The following is a 14,712-nucleotide window of genomic DNA, read 5'->3' on the forward strand; positions in this document are numbered from 1 at the left end:
TGATCCCTTGCAGTAGGGTCCAAGTCTCCTATATCACGTTCGGTGAGAAAATCATGTTTCCGAAGATTTTATTCCGTTTGGACTCCGTTTGATATTCTGTTTATCCGAAACACTGAAATAGGCAAAAAAAAACAGCAATTCTAGGTTGGGCCTCCGGTTAATAGTTTAGTCCCAAAAATAATATAAAAGTGGAAAATAAAGCCCAATATAGTCCAAAATAGTAGATAATATAGCATGGAGCAATCAAAAATTATAGATACGTTGGAGACGTATCAAGTCTCATCCCGACTTGTGGGGGAATCATAGTCTCCATCATCCTTTCCTCACTGGGACAATGCTCTAATAATGATGATCATCACACTTTTATTTTCTTACAACTCAAGAATTACAACTCGATACTTAGGACAAGATATGACTCTATATGAATGCCTCCGACGGTGTACCGGGATGTGCAATGATGCATGAGTGACATGTATGAAAGAATTATGAAAGGTGGCTTTGTCACAAATACAATGTCAACTACATGATCATGCAAAGCAATATGACAATGATGGAGCATGTCATAATAAACGGAATGGTGGAAAGTTGCATGGCAATATATCTCGGAATGTCTATGGAAATGCCATAATAGGTAGGTATGGTGGCTGTTTTGAGGAAGATATATGGTGGGTTTATGGTACTGGCGAAAGTTGCGCGGTACTAGAGAGGCTAGCAATGGTGGAAGGGTGAGAGTGCGTATAATCCATGGACTCAACATTAGTCATAAAGAACTCACATACTAATTGCAAAAATCTATTAGTTATCAAAACAAAGTACTACGCGCATGCTCCTAGGGGGATAGATTGGTAGGAAAAGACCATCGCTCGTCCCCGACCGCCACTCATAAGGAAGACAATCAATAAATAAATCATGCTCCGACTTCATCACATAACGGTTCACCATACGTGCATGCTAAGGGAATCACAAACTTTAACACAAGTATCTCTCAAATTCACAACTACTCACTAGCATGACTCTAATATTACCATCCTCATATCTCAAAACAATCATCAAGTATCAAACTTCTCATAGTATTCAATGCACTTTATATGAAAGTTTTTATTATATCCCTCTTGGATGCCCATCATATTAGGACTAGTTTCATAACCAAAGCAAACTACAATGCTGTTCTAAAGGACTCTCAAAATAATATAAGTGAAGCATGAGAGTTCATCTATTTCTATAAAATAAAACCACCACCGTGCTCTAAAAAGATATAAGTGAAGCACTAGAGCAAATGACAAACTACTCCGGAAGATATAAGTGAAGATCAATGAGTAGTCGAATAATTATGCAACTATGTGAAGACTCTCTAACATTTAATAATTTCAGATCTTGATACTTTATTCAAACAGCAAGCAAAGCAAAATAAAATAGCATTCTAAGAATGGCAAACATTATGTGAAGAAGCAAAAACTTAGGATCAACCGAAACTAACCGATAGTTGTTGAAGAAGAAAGGTGGGATGCCAACCGGGGCACCCCAAGCTTAGACGCTTGAGACTTCTTGAAATATTATATTGGGATGCCTTGTGAATCCCCAAGCTTGAGCTTTTGTGTCTCCTTAATTCCTCTCATATCACGGTCTCCCTAAATCTCAAAAGCTTTCATCCAGACAAAACTCAACAAGGACTCGTGAGATAAGTTAGTATAAACCATTGCCAAAACCTTATCATACTCTACTGTAGAAAATCACTAAAATTATTATTCAACATTGCATACTAAATTACCCTGCATATTTAATAGTCCTATCCTCAAATAGAATCATTAAAGAAGCAAACATATGCAAACAATGCAAACATAACAGCAATCTGCCTAAACAGGACAGTCTGTAAAGAGTGTAGCAAGATCCATACTTCCCTAACTCCAAAAATCATGAAAGAAAATTCCCACTGTATTAAATTTATCAGAGCTTAATATGAAAAAGGTTTCAACATTTTATCACATTCTTAATTTTCTAGGGAATTATTGCAACAGCGGTAAACTTTCCGTTTTCAAATAGCAACACGAAGACTTGTAAAATAGGCATAGTAAATGCTATCAGTGCCACTTTTATTGAAATAAAAGATGCAAAACATTGTTCTAAATAACAGTAAGCAAATACTAGCAAAATAAATTGATACTCCAAGCAAAACACATATCATGTGGTGAATAAAAATATAGCTCCAAGTAAAGTTACCGATGAACGAATGACGAAAGAGGGGATGCCTTCCGGGCATCCCCAAGCTTAGGCTCTTGGTTGTCCTTGAATATTACCTTGGGTTGCCTTGGGAATCCCCAAGCTTAGGCTCTTGCCACTCCTTATTCCATAATCCATCAAATCTTTACCCAAAACTTGAAAACTTCACAACACAAAACTTAAAATAGAAAACTTGTGAGCTCCGTTAGCGAAAGAAAACAAAACACCACTTCAAGGTAATGTAATGAACTCATTATTTATTTATATTGTTGTTAAACCTACTGTATTCCAACTTCTATATGGTTTACAAACTATTTTACTAGCCATAGATTCATCAAAATAAGCAAACAACACACGAAAAACAGAATCTGTCTAAAACAGAACAGTCTGTAGTAATCTGGATCAAACGTATACTTATGGAACTCATAAAATTTTCAAATAAATTGCTGGACGTGAGAAATTTATATATTAATCATATTCAAGGAGAAATAACTAAATAGCACTCCCCAATAAAAAATGGCATCAATTCTCGTGAGCGCTAAAGTTTCTGTTTTTTTACAGCAAGATCAACAAGACTTTCCCCAAGTCTTCGCAACGGTTCTACTTGGCACAAACACTAATTAAAAGCATAAAACCACATCTAAACAGAGGCTATATGAGTTATTTATTATTAAACAGGAACAAAAATCAAGGAATAAAAATAAAATTGGGTTGCCTCCCAACAAGCGCTATCGTTTTAACGCCCCTAGCTAGGCATGATGATTTCAATGATGCTCACATAAGACATAAGAATTGAAACATAAAGAGAGCATCATGAAGCATATGACAAGCACATTTAAGTCTAACCCTCTTCCTATGCATAGGGATTTTGTGAGCAAACAACTTATGGGAACAATAATCAACTTGCGTAGGAAAGCAAAACAAGCATAACTTCAAAATTTTAAGCACATAGAGAGGAAACTTGATATTATTGCAATTCCTACAAGCATATATTCCTCCCTCATAATAAATTTCAGTAGCATCATGAATGAATTCAACAATATAGCTATCACATAAAGTATTCTTTTCATGATCTACAAGCATAGAAATTTTATTACTCTCCACACAGGCAAGATTCTTCTCATTCAGAATAGTGGGAGTATCAAATACTATAAATTGTTTCCACATTAAAAGAGTAATGTTCAGAAAAAGGGTAATCATAATCATGACAAGTTTTATAAATATAATCATCACTACTTTTTATAGCATATGTATCATCACAATAATCATCATAGGTAGGAGGCATGCTATCATCATTATAGATTTGCATATCGGAACTTGGGAGACTAAAAATATCATCTTCATTAAATGTAGCATCCCCAAGCTTGGGACAAACATTAATTGCAGCAAATATATTCTCAAAAACATCATCTTCTTCAAACATAGGATCCCCAAGCTTGGGCCTTTTCATGTCATAAGAATAATCACTCTCATCATTAATAGTATGGATAGCACAAATAGTATAGCAATTATCATATTCTTCCAAGCAAGTGCCAAAAAGGTTTTCAAGATCATAAGAAGTATCATTATCTTCCACAATTATATTTTCATGAGGCACAATAGTAATAGGAGCAACATTATTTGGGGGAGATATCTTTTTACCTCTCTTCCTTTTTCTTTTCTTCTTCTTCACCACATCATGTGTGGGTTCAATCCTCTTTTTGGAGCTCCTTATTAATGAGATTGGTTGAATAGGAGGCTCCTCCTTGTTACCCGATTCATCATAAGAAATAATAGTAGGATATTGGGAAGTCTCTTCCCTTTCGTAAGTATTCTCTTCATCCTCTACTTGTTTTCGTTTCTTTATGTAATTGGCAATATAAGGATTTTCAATGCAATTCACCACACAATACATATAAATTTCCTCTAGATCAAAGCCAAGCAGTTTATAACGAGCAAATTCTGGAAGATCCCCAGTTATATGTTTCATTTCTTCGCAACCCATAAGCAAGCTAAGTTCATTATAATGTGCAAGGGAAATCAACTCATCACAATTTTTGGACACGATTAGATCATGAAACAATTTGCATCGGATGGTTACATGACCACGTTCATTGCAAAGCTCACAAGTATGGCCAAGAAAATTTAAATTTTCAGCACAATCATCTAGCCTTTCTTGCAACAATTTAGTTTCTAAATACTTATGCCTCTTGCAATATCTATCTTCCCTATTTGGTGTGTACTTACAAACCCAATGCACTCCACAAAAATTGACATGTTTATAGGAGACATTCTTATCATAACTAGTGCAATCATCATTAGTACCATGGATATTCAAGGAGTTCATACTAACAACATTGCAATCATGCTCATCATTCAAAGATTTAGTGCCAAACATTTTAATGCATTCTTATTCTAACACTTTGGCACAATTTTCCTTTCCATCATACTTACGAAAGATATTAAAAAGATGAAGCGTATGAGGCAAACTTAATTCCATTTTTTTATAATTTTATTTTGTAAACTGAACTAGTGATAAAACAAGAAACTAAAAGACTCGATTGCAAGATCTAAAGATATACCTTCAAGCACTCACCTCCCCGGCAACGGCGCCAGAAAAGAGCTTGATGTCTACTACACAACCTTCTTCTTGTAGACGTTGTTGGGCCTCCAAGTGCAGAGGTTTGCACGACAGTCGCAAATTTCCCTCAAGTGGATGACCTAAGGTTTATCAATCCATGGGAGGCGTAGGATGAAGATGGTCTCTCTCAAGCAACCCTGCAACCAAATAACAAAGAGTCTCTTGTGTCCCCAACACACCCAATACAATGGTAAATTGTATAGGTGCACTAGTTCGGCGAAGAGATGGTGATACAAGTGGTATATGGATGGTAGATATAGGTTTTTGTAATATGAAAATATAAAAACAGTAAGGTAAATAATGATAAAGTGAGCGTAAACGGTATTGCAATGCGTTGAAACAAGGCCTAGGGTTCATACTTTCGCTAGTGCAAGTTCCCTCAACAATAATAGCATAATTGGATCACATAACTATCCCTCAACATGCAACAAGGAGTCACTCCAAAGTCACTAATAGCGAAGAACAAACGAAGAGATTATGGTAGGGTACGAAACCACCTCAAAGTTATTCTTTCCAATCAATCCATTGGGCTATTCCTATAAGTGTCACAAACAACCCTAGAGTTTGTACTAGAATAGCACCTTAAGACACAAATCAACCAAAACCCTAATGTCACCTAGATACTCCAATGTCACCTCAAGTATCCGTGGGTATGATTATACAATATGCATCACACAATCTCAGATTCATCTATTCAACCAACACATAGAACCTCAAAGAGTGCCCCAAAGTTTCTATCGGAGAATCACGACGAAAATGTGTGCCAACCCCTATGCATAAGTTCATGGGTGGAACCCACAAGTTGGTCACCAAAACATACATCAAGTGAATCTCGTATATCCCATTGTCACCACAGATATGCACGGCAAGACATACATCAAGTGTTCTCAAATCTTTAAAGACTCAATCTGATAAGATAACTTTAAAGGGGAAACTCAATCCATTACAAGAGAGTAGAGGGGGAGGAGAAACATAAGATCCAACTATAATAGCAAAGCTCGCGATACATCAAGATCGTGCCAAATCAAGAACACGAGAGAGAGAGAGATCAAACACATAGCTACTGGTACATACCCTCAGCCCCGAGGGAGAACTACTCCCTCCTTATCATGGAGAGCACCGGGATGATGAAGATAGCCACTAGAGAGGGATTTCCCCTCCGGCAGGGTGTCGAAACGGGTCTAGATTGGCTTTCGGTGGCTACGGAGGCTTCTGGCAGCGGAACTCCCGATCTATTGTGCTCTTCGGTAGTTTTAGGGTATATGGAGATATATAGGCAAAAAAGTACGTCAGGGGGGCCACGAGGGTGGAGGGCGCGCCTAGGGGGGTGGGCGCGCCCCCTGCCTCGTGGCCTCCTTGTTGCTTCCCTTATGTGGACTCCAAGTCTCCCGGGTTGCTTTCCTTCCAAAAATAAGTTCCGTGAAGTTTCAGGTCAATTGGACTCCATTTGATTTTCCTTTTTTGCGATACTCTAAAACAAGGAAAAAACAGAAACTGGCACTGGGCTCTAGGTTAATAGGTTAGTCCCAAAAATAATATAAAAGTGTATAATAAAGCCCAGAAACATCCAAAGTTGATAATATAATAGCATGGAACAATCAAAATTATAGATACATTGGAGACGTATCACAAGACTTCAATCAATGATGGTCGTGGAAACAGTGCCCCGCCCATGCCTCTGGTCAGCGGGTACGTAGCAACAGTGCCCCTCACCTACCCGCTGACCAGGGCCGGCATGGCTACAGTGCCCCCGCCTTCACCGCTGACAACAGCAAGCGGCGACATAACAGAGAGCACTGCACGCGACTCGACTCGGCCACACCCTGACATCGACAAGACGGCGCACAGTCCCCCTAGGCATGCGGGGCCCGCACCTAGGGGAACTCGGCGAACCACAAGCCCTCAGCGGGACCCAGCCCGGGTCCCCGGACACCGACAATACAGACCCACCGACTTGTAACATTACCATTGTACCCCCGGGGGTTGGACTATAAAACCCCCCGGGAGCCCACGATCATGGACAACAGATCATCATCTCCCCGAAAAGCAAGCATAAGACTAGCCACAAAACAGCAACACCGAAGAGAAGGAGCAGCCCAAGCCTTGGCCAGCTTCCTTCCTCCCCCATACAGCTCCAGGAGCAACATTGTACGATGAATCATACTACTACACTCGACAGGACTAGGGGTATTATCTATCCGAGAGCTCCGAACCTTGGTATGTCCAGCGTCTCGCGCCCGCTCATGCCAACCTCGCCTCTGGAGTCCACCAGCGCCGTCGAGCCTCCTCCTCTCTTTATCCATCCCTTGGCATCTGCCGTGCGCCCACCACGACAATGTCCTAGATAGATCTTGCGTGATTGTAGGAATTTTTTTGAAATACTGCGTTCCCCAACAGTGGCATCTGAGCCAGGTTTACGCGTAGATGTTATATGCACGAGTAGAACACAAAGGAGTTGTGGGCGTGGGTATATACATATTGCTTGTCGTCACTAGTTGTTTCTTGATTCGGTGGTATTGTTGGATGAAGCGGCCCAGACCGACAATACATGACCGCGTTCATGAGACTGGTTCTACCGACGTGCTTTGCACACAGGTGACTGGCGGGTGTCTGTTTCTCCAAATTTAGTTGAATCGGATTCAATGAATAGGGTTCTTTCTGAAGATCAAAAAGCAATCACTATACCACGTTGTGGTTTTCATGTCATAGGTAAGAACGGTTCTTGCTAAGCCTGTAGCAGCCAGGTAAAACTTGCAACAACAAAGTAGAGGACGTCTAACTTGTTTTGCAGGGCATGTTGTGATGTGATATGGTCAAGACGTATTGAGATATAAATTGTTGTATAAGATGATCATGTTTTGTTAAAGTTATCGGCAACTGGCAGGAGCCTTATGGTTGTCTCTTTATTGCATAAGATGCAAGCGCCATATAATTGCTTTACTTTATCACTATGCAATAGCAATAGTTGCAAAAGCAATAGTTGGCAAGATGACCATGTGACGACACGTTGATAAAGATCAAGATGATGGAGATCATGGTGTCATGCCGGTGACGATGGAGATCATGACAGTACTTTGGAGATGGAGATCAAAGGCACAAGATGATGATGGCCATATCATGTCACATATTTTGATTGCACGTGATGTTTATCTTTTATGCATCCTATTTTGCTTAGTACGATGACAACATTATGAGATGACCCCTTACTAAAATTTCAAGGTATAAGTGTTCTCCCTGAGTATGCACCGTTGCGACAGTTCGTCGTGCCGAGACACCACGTGATGATCGGGTGTGATAAGTTCTACGTTCACATACAACGGGTGCAAGCCAGTTTTGCACACGCAGAATACTCGGGTTAAACTTGACGAGCCTAGCATATGCAGATATGGCCTCGGAACACTGAGACCGAAATGTCGAGCATGAGTCATATAGTAGATATGATCAACATAGTGATATTCACCATTGAAAGCTACTCCATCTCACGTGATGATCGGACATGGTTTAGTTGATATGGATCACGTGATCACTTAGATGATTAGAGGGATGTCTATCTAAGTGGGAGTTCTTAAGTAGTATGATTAATTGAACTTAAATTTATCATGAACTTAGTCCTGATAGTATTTTCATATCTATGCTGTAGATCAATTGCTCGCATATAGCTTCCCCGTTTATTTTTGATATGTTCCTAGAGAAAACTAAGTTGAAAGATGATAGTAGTAATGATGCGGACTAGGTCCATGATCTGAGGATTATCCTCATGGCTGCACAGAAGAATTATGTCCTTGATGCACCGCTAGGTGATGGACCTATTACAGGAGCAGATGTAGACGTAATGAACGTTTGGCAAAGCTCAGTATGATGACTAATTGATATTTTAGTGCACCATGCTTTACGGCTTAGAACTAGAAATTCAAAAACGTTTTGAATGCCACGGAGCATATAAGATGTTCTAAGAGCTGAAATTTATATTTCAGACTCAAGCCCGAGTCGAGAGGTATGAGACATCTGAAAAGTATTTTGCCTACAAGATGGAGGAGAATAGATCAACCAGTGAGCAGGTGCTCAATGTCTGAGTACTACAATCACTTGAATCAAGTGGGAGTTTATCTTCCAAATAAGATAGTGGTTAGCAAAGTTCTCTAGTCACTATCACCAAGTTACTAGAACTTCGTGATGAACTATAATACGCAAGGGATGACGAAAATGATTCCCTGAGCTCTTTGCAATGCTAAAATCGGCGAAGGTAAAAATCAAGAAAAGCATCAAGCGTAGATGGTTGACAAGATCACTAGTTTCAAGTAAAAGGGCAAGGGAAAGAAAGGGAACTTCAAGAAGAATAGCAAGCAAGTTGCCACTCCCATGAAGAATCCCAAAGCTAGACCCAAGCCTGAAACTGAGTGCTTCTATTACAAAGGAAATGGTCACTGGAAGTGGAACTGCCCTAGATACTTGGCGATAAGAAGGATGGCAAAGTGAACACAGGTATATTTGATATACATGTTATTGATGTGTACTTTACTAGTGTTTATAGCAACCCCTCAGTATTTGATACTGGTTCAGTTGCTAAGAGTAGTAACTCGAAACAGGAGTTGCAAAAATAAACAGAGACTAGTTAAGGGCGAGGTGATGATGTGAGTTGGAAGTGATTCCAAGGTTGATAAGATCACCATCGCACACTCCCTTTACCTTCGGGACTAGTGTTGAACCTAAAATAAATGTTATTTGGTATTTGCATTGAGCATAAATATGATTGGATCATGTTTATTGCAATATTGTTATTCATTTAAGTCAAAGAATAATTGTTGTTCTATTTACATGAATAAAACCTTCTATGGTCATACACTCAATATGAATGGTTTATTGAATCTCGATCGTAGTGATACACATATCCATAATATTGAAGCCAAAAGATGCAAAGTTCATAATGATAGTGCAACTTATATGTGGCACTGCCGTTTAGGTCATATTGGTGTAAAGCGCATGAAGAAACTCCATGCTGATGGACTTTTGGAATCACTTGATGCATGCGAATCATGCCTCATGGGCAAGATGACTAAGACTCCGTTCATCGAAACAATGGAGCGAGCGACAAACTTGTTGGAAATAATACATACTGATGTGTGCGGTCCAATGAGTGTTGAGGCTCGCGGCGGGTATCATTATTTTCCGACCTTCACAGATGATTTGAGCAGATATGGGTATATCTACTTGATGAAACATAAGTCTGAAACATTTGAAAAGTTCAAATAATTTTAGAGTGAAGTTGAAAATCATCGTATCAAGAAAATAAAGTTTCTACAATCTGATCGCGGAAACAAATATTTGAGTTACGAGTTTGGTCTTCATTTGAAAGAATATGGAATAGTTTCACAACTCACGCCACCTGGAACACAACAATGTAATGGTATGTCCGAATGTCATAACCGTACTTTATTAGATATGGTGCAATCTATGATGTCTCTTACCGAATTACCACTATCATTTTGGGGTTACGCATTAGAGACAACTGCATTCACGTTAAATAGGGCACCGTCTAAAAATCCATTGAGACGACACCATATGAACTATGGTTTAGCAAGAAACCTAAGCTGTCGTTTCTTAAAGTTCGGGGTTGCGATGCTTATGTGAAAAAGTTTCAACCTGATAAGTGATAACCCACAAGTATAGGGGATCGCAACAGCTTTCAAGGGTAGAGTATTCAACCCAAAATTATTGATTCGACACAAGGGGAGCCAAAGAATATTCTCAAGTATTAGCAGCTGAGTTGTCAATTCAACCACACCCGGAAACTTAGTATCTGCAGCAAAGCGTTTAGTAGCAAAGTAATATGATAGTGGCGGTAGCGGCAACAAAAGTAAAGACAACAAAAGTAATGTTTTTGGTATTTTGTAGTGATTGTAACAGTGGCAGTGGGAAAGTAAATAGCGTAAACCAGTATATGGAAAACTCATAGGCACCGGATTAGTGATGGATAATTATGCTGGATGCGGTTCATCATGTAACAGTCATAACATAGGGTGACACAGAACTAGCTCCAATTCATTAATGTAATGTAGGCATGTATTCCGTATATAGTCATACGTGCTTATGGAAAAGAACTTGCATGACATCTTTTGTCCAACCCTCCCGTGCCAGCAGGGTCCTATTGGAAACTAAGGGATATTAAGGCCTCCTTTTAATAGAGAACCGGAACAAAGCATTAGCACATAGTGAATACATGAACTCCTCAAACTATGGTCATCACCGGGAGTGGTCCTAATTACTATCACTTCGGGGTTGCCGGATCATAACACATAGTTGGTGACTATAGACTTGCAAGATAGGATCAAGAACTCACATATATTCATGAAAACATAATAGGTTCAGATCTGAAATCATGGCTCTCGGGCCCTAGTGACAAGCATTAAGCATAGCAAAGTCATAGCAACATCAATCTCAGAACATAATGGATACTAGGGATCAAACCCTAACAAAACTAACTCGATTACATGAAAATCCCATTCAACCCATCACCGTCCAGCAAGCCTATGATGGAATTACTCACGCACGGCGGTGAGCATCATGAAATTGGTGATGGAGGATGGTTGATGATGACGCGGCGATGAATCACCCTCTCCGGAGCCCCAAACGGACTCCAGATCAGCCCTCCTGAGAGGTTTTAGGGCTTGGCGGCGGCCCCATATCGTAAAACACGATGATTTCTTCTCTCTGATTTTTTCCTCTTCGAAAGCAAATATATAGAGTTGGAGTTGGCGTCGGAGGGTTTCCAGGGGGCCCACGAGGTAGGGGGGCGCGCCCTAGGGGGGAGGCGCGCCCCACCCTCGTGAGAAGGGTGTGGGCCCCCTGTTCTTCATCTTTGGCGAGGATTTTTTATTGTTTTTTCTAAGATGTTCCGAGGAGTTTCAGGTCATTCCGAGAATATTTGTTTTCTGCACATAAAGCAACACCATGGCAATTCTACTGAAAACAGCGTCAGTCCGGGTTAGTTCCATTCAAATCATACAAGTTAGAGTCCGAAACAAGGGCAAAAGTGTTTGGAAAAGTATATACGACGGAGACGTATCAACTCCCCCAAGCTTAAACCCTTGCTTGTCCTCAAGCAATTCAGTTGACAAACTGAAAGAAAGAAAGAAAAACTTTTACAAACTCAGTTTGCTCTTGTTGTTGTAACTATGTCAAGCCAACATTCAAATTTTCAGCATAGATCATAACTAACCACATTTGCAATAATTCTCAGGTCTCATAATTACTCATATCAATAGCATAATCAACTAGCAAGTCATAATAATAAATCTCGGATGACAACACTTTCTCAAAACAATCATAATATGATATAACAAGATGGTATCTCGCTAGCCCTTTCTGAGACCGCAAAACATAAATGCAGAGCACCTTTAAAGATCAAGGACTGACTAGACATTGTAATTCATAGTAAAAGAGATCCAATCATAGTCATACCCAATATAAATTAACAGTGATGAATGCAAATGACGACTGTGCTCTCCAGCTAGTGCTTTTTAATAAGAGGGTGATGACTCAACATAAAAGTAAATGGATAGGCCCTTCGCAGAGGGAAGCAGGGATTTGTAGAGGTGCCAGAGCTCGGTTTTGAAATAGAGATAAATTGTATTTTGAGCGGTATACTTTCATTGTCAACGTAACAACTAAGAGATGGCGATATCTTCCATGCTAAACACATTATAGGCGGTTCCCAAACAGAATGGTAAAGTTTATACTCCCCCTCCACCAACAAGCATCAATCCATGGCTTGGTCGAAACAACGAGTGCCTCCAACATACATCAGGTCCCAGGGGGAGTTTTGTTTGCAATTAATTTTGATTTAGTTTGCATAAAGCATGGGACTGGGCATCCAGGTGACCAGCCATTTTCTCGTGAGTGAGGAGCGGAGTCCACTCCTCTTGAGAATAACCCGCCTAACACGGAAGATAAGGACAACCTTTGTTGATACATGAGCTATTCAATCATATAAAACAGAATGTTTATTTGAAGGTTTAGAGTTTGGCACATACAAATTTACTTGGAACGGCAGGTAGATACCGCATATAGGAAGGTATGGTGGACTCATCTGGAATAACTTTGGGGTTTAAGGGATTGGATGCACAAGCAGTATTCCCGCTTAGTACAGGTGAAGGCTAGCAAAAGACTGGGAAGCGACCAACTAGAGAGCGAGAACAGCCATGTACATGCATTAAAATTAATAAACATTGGATGCAAGCATGAGTAGGATATAATCCACCATGAACATAAATATCGTGAAGGCTATGTTGATTTTGTTTCAACTACATGCGTGAACATGTGCCAAGTCAAGTCACTTAAATCATTCAAAGGAGGATACCACCCCATCATACCACATCATAATCATCTCAATAGCATGTTGGCACACAAGGTAAATCATTATAACTCATAGCTAATCAAGCATGGCACAAGCAACTATGATCTATAATTGTCATTGCAAACATGTTTATTCATAATGAGCTGAATCAAGAATGAGGGACTCATCATATTTACAAAAACAAAAGAGGTCGAGTTCATACCAGCTTTTCTCATCTCAGTTAGTCCATCATATATCATCATAATTGCCTTTCACTTGCACGACCGAACGGTGTGAATAATAATAAGAGTGCACGTGCATTGGACTAAGCTGGAATCTGCGAGCATTCAATAAACAGGAGAAAACAAGGCAATATGGGCTCTTGGTTAAATCAACAATAATGCATATAAGAGCCACTTCAACAATTTAATTATGGTCTTCTCCTACGGACCCCCCAAGAAAAGAAAAGAAATAAAACTATTTACACGGGAAAGCTCCCAACAAGCAAAAGAAGAACGGGAAATATTTTTGGGTATTCTTTTTAATTATTACTACTACAGCAGAAAAATAAACTACTGCTAATTTTTTTGGTTTTTCTTAAGGTTTAACAAACACACAAGAAGAAAACAGGAAAAAGAAAATAAACTAGCATGGATATTACAGTGAAAGAGTATGAGCACCGACATTTAGCAATGAGTGTGTGTGAACATAAATGTAATGTCGTTGAGAAATACGTACTCCCCCAAGCTTAGGCTTTTGGCCTAAGTTGGTCTATGGCCACGGCTGGCCTGGCGGATATCCATAATAATAGTTGTTGGGGTCGTACTATGATGAGGAGGAATAGTTGGGATCATACTGATGTGCAGCGGTTATCGCCTGCTGAGCTGCAGCAAGGAGTCGAGCTGCCTCCGCTCTCCTCTCGTACTCTTCTGCCTCCTCTCTGGTAATAACATATCTTCCTTTTGTCTATGAATCAAAGAAGGCAGGAGCAGGGAGAGTAATACGGAAAACACATCGTTTATCAAAAATTAAACGATATAAGAGAGGTGATTCAGGCCTCTCGACAAACTGGTGCGAAGCCATAAAGTCATAATCTAAATATGCAGGAGGCAACTCCATATCAGCCTCACGAATGTCTATCTCAAGAAAATGAGCTAAGCGGGTTGCATAAATTCCTCCAAAGAAATCTCCATTATGTCTATTATGATGCAACCTACGAGCTACAATGGCTCCCATATGATAAGATTGGTCTCCTAACACAGCACTCCTAAGAATGCTAAGATCAGGGACAAACATGTGACATGCTTCATCCTTCGCATTTATGCATCTACCGATGAAGAGAGCAAAATAATGTATAGCAGGAAAGTGAATGCTCCCTATGGTAGCCTGCGTTATATCTCTAGATTCCCCCACAGTTATACTAGCAAGAAAGTTTCTAAATTCAGATTTAGGGGGATCCCTAACACTACCCCATGATGGAAGTTTGCATGCAAGAGTGAAATCCTCTAGGTCCATGGTATAAGATTTGTCATAAAGATCAAAC

The sequence above is a fragment of the Triticum dicoccoides genome, chromosome 7A (genome assembly GCF_002162155.2).
Source record: "Triticum dicoccoides isolate Atlit2015 ecotype Zavitan chromosome 7A, WEW_v2.0, whole genome shotgun sequence".
Classification (NCBI taxonomy): domain Eukaryota; kingdom Viridiplantae; phylum Streptophyta; class Magnoliopsida; order Poales; family Poaceae; genus Triticum; species Triticum dicoccoides.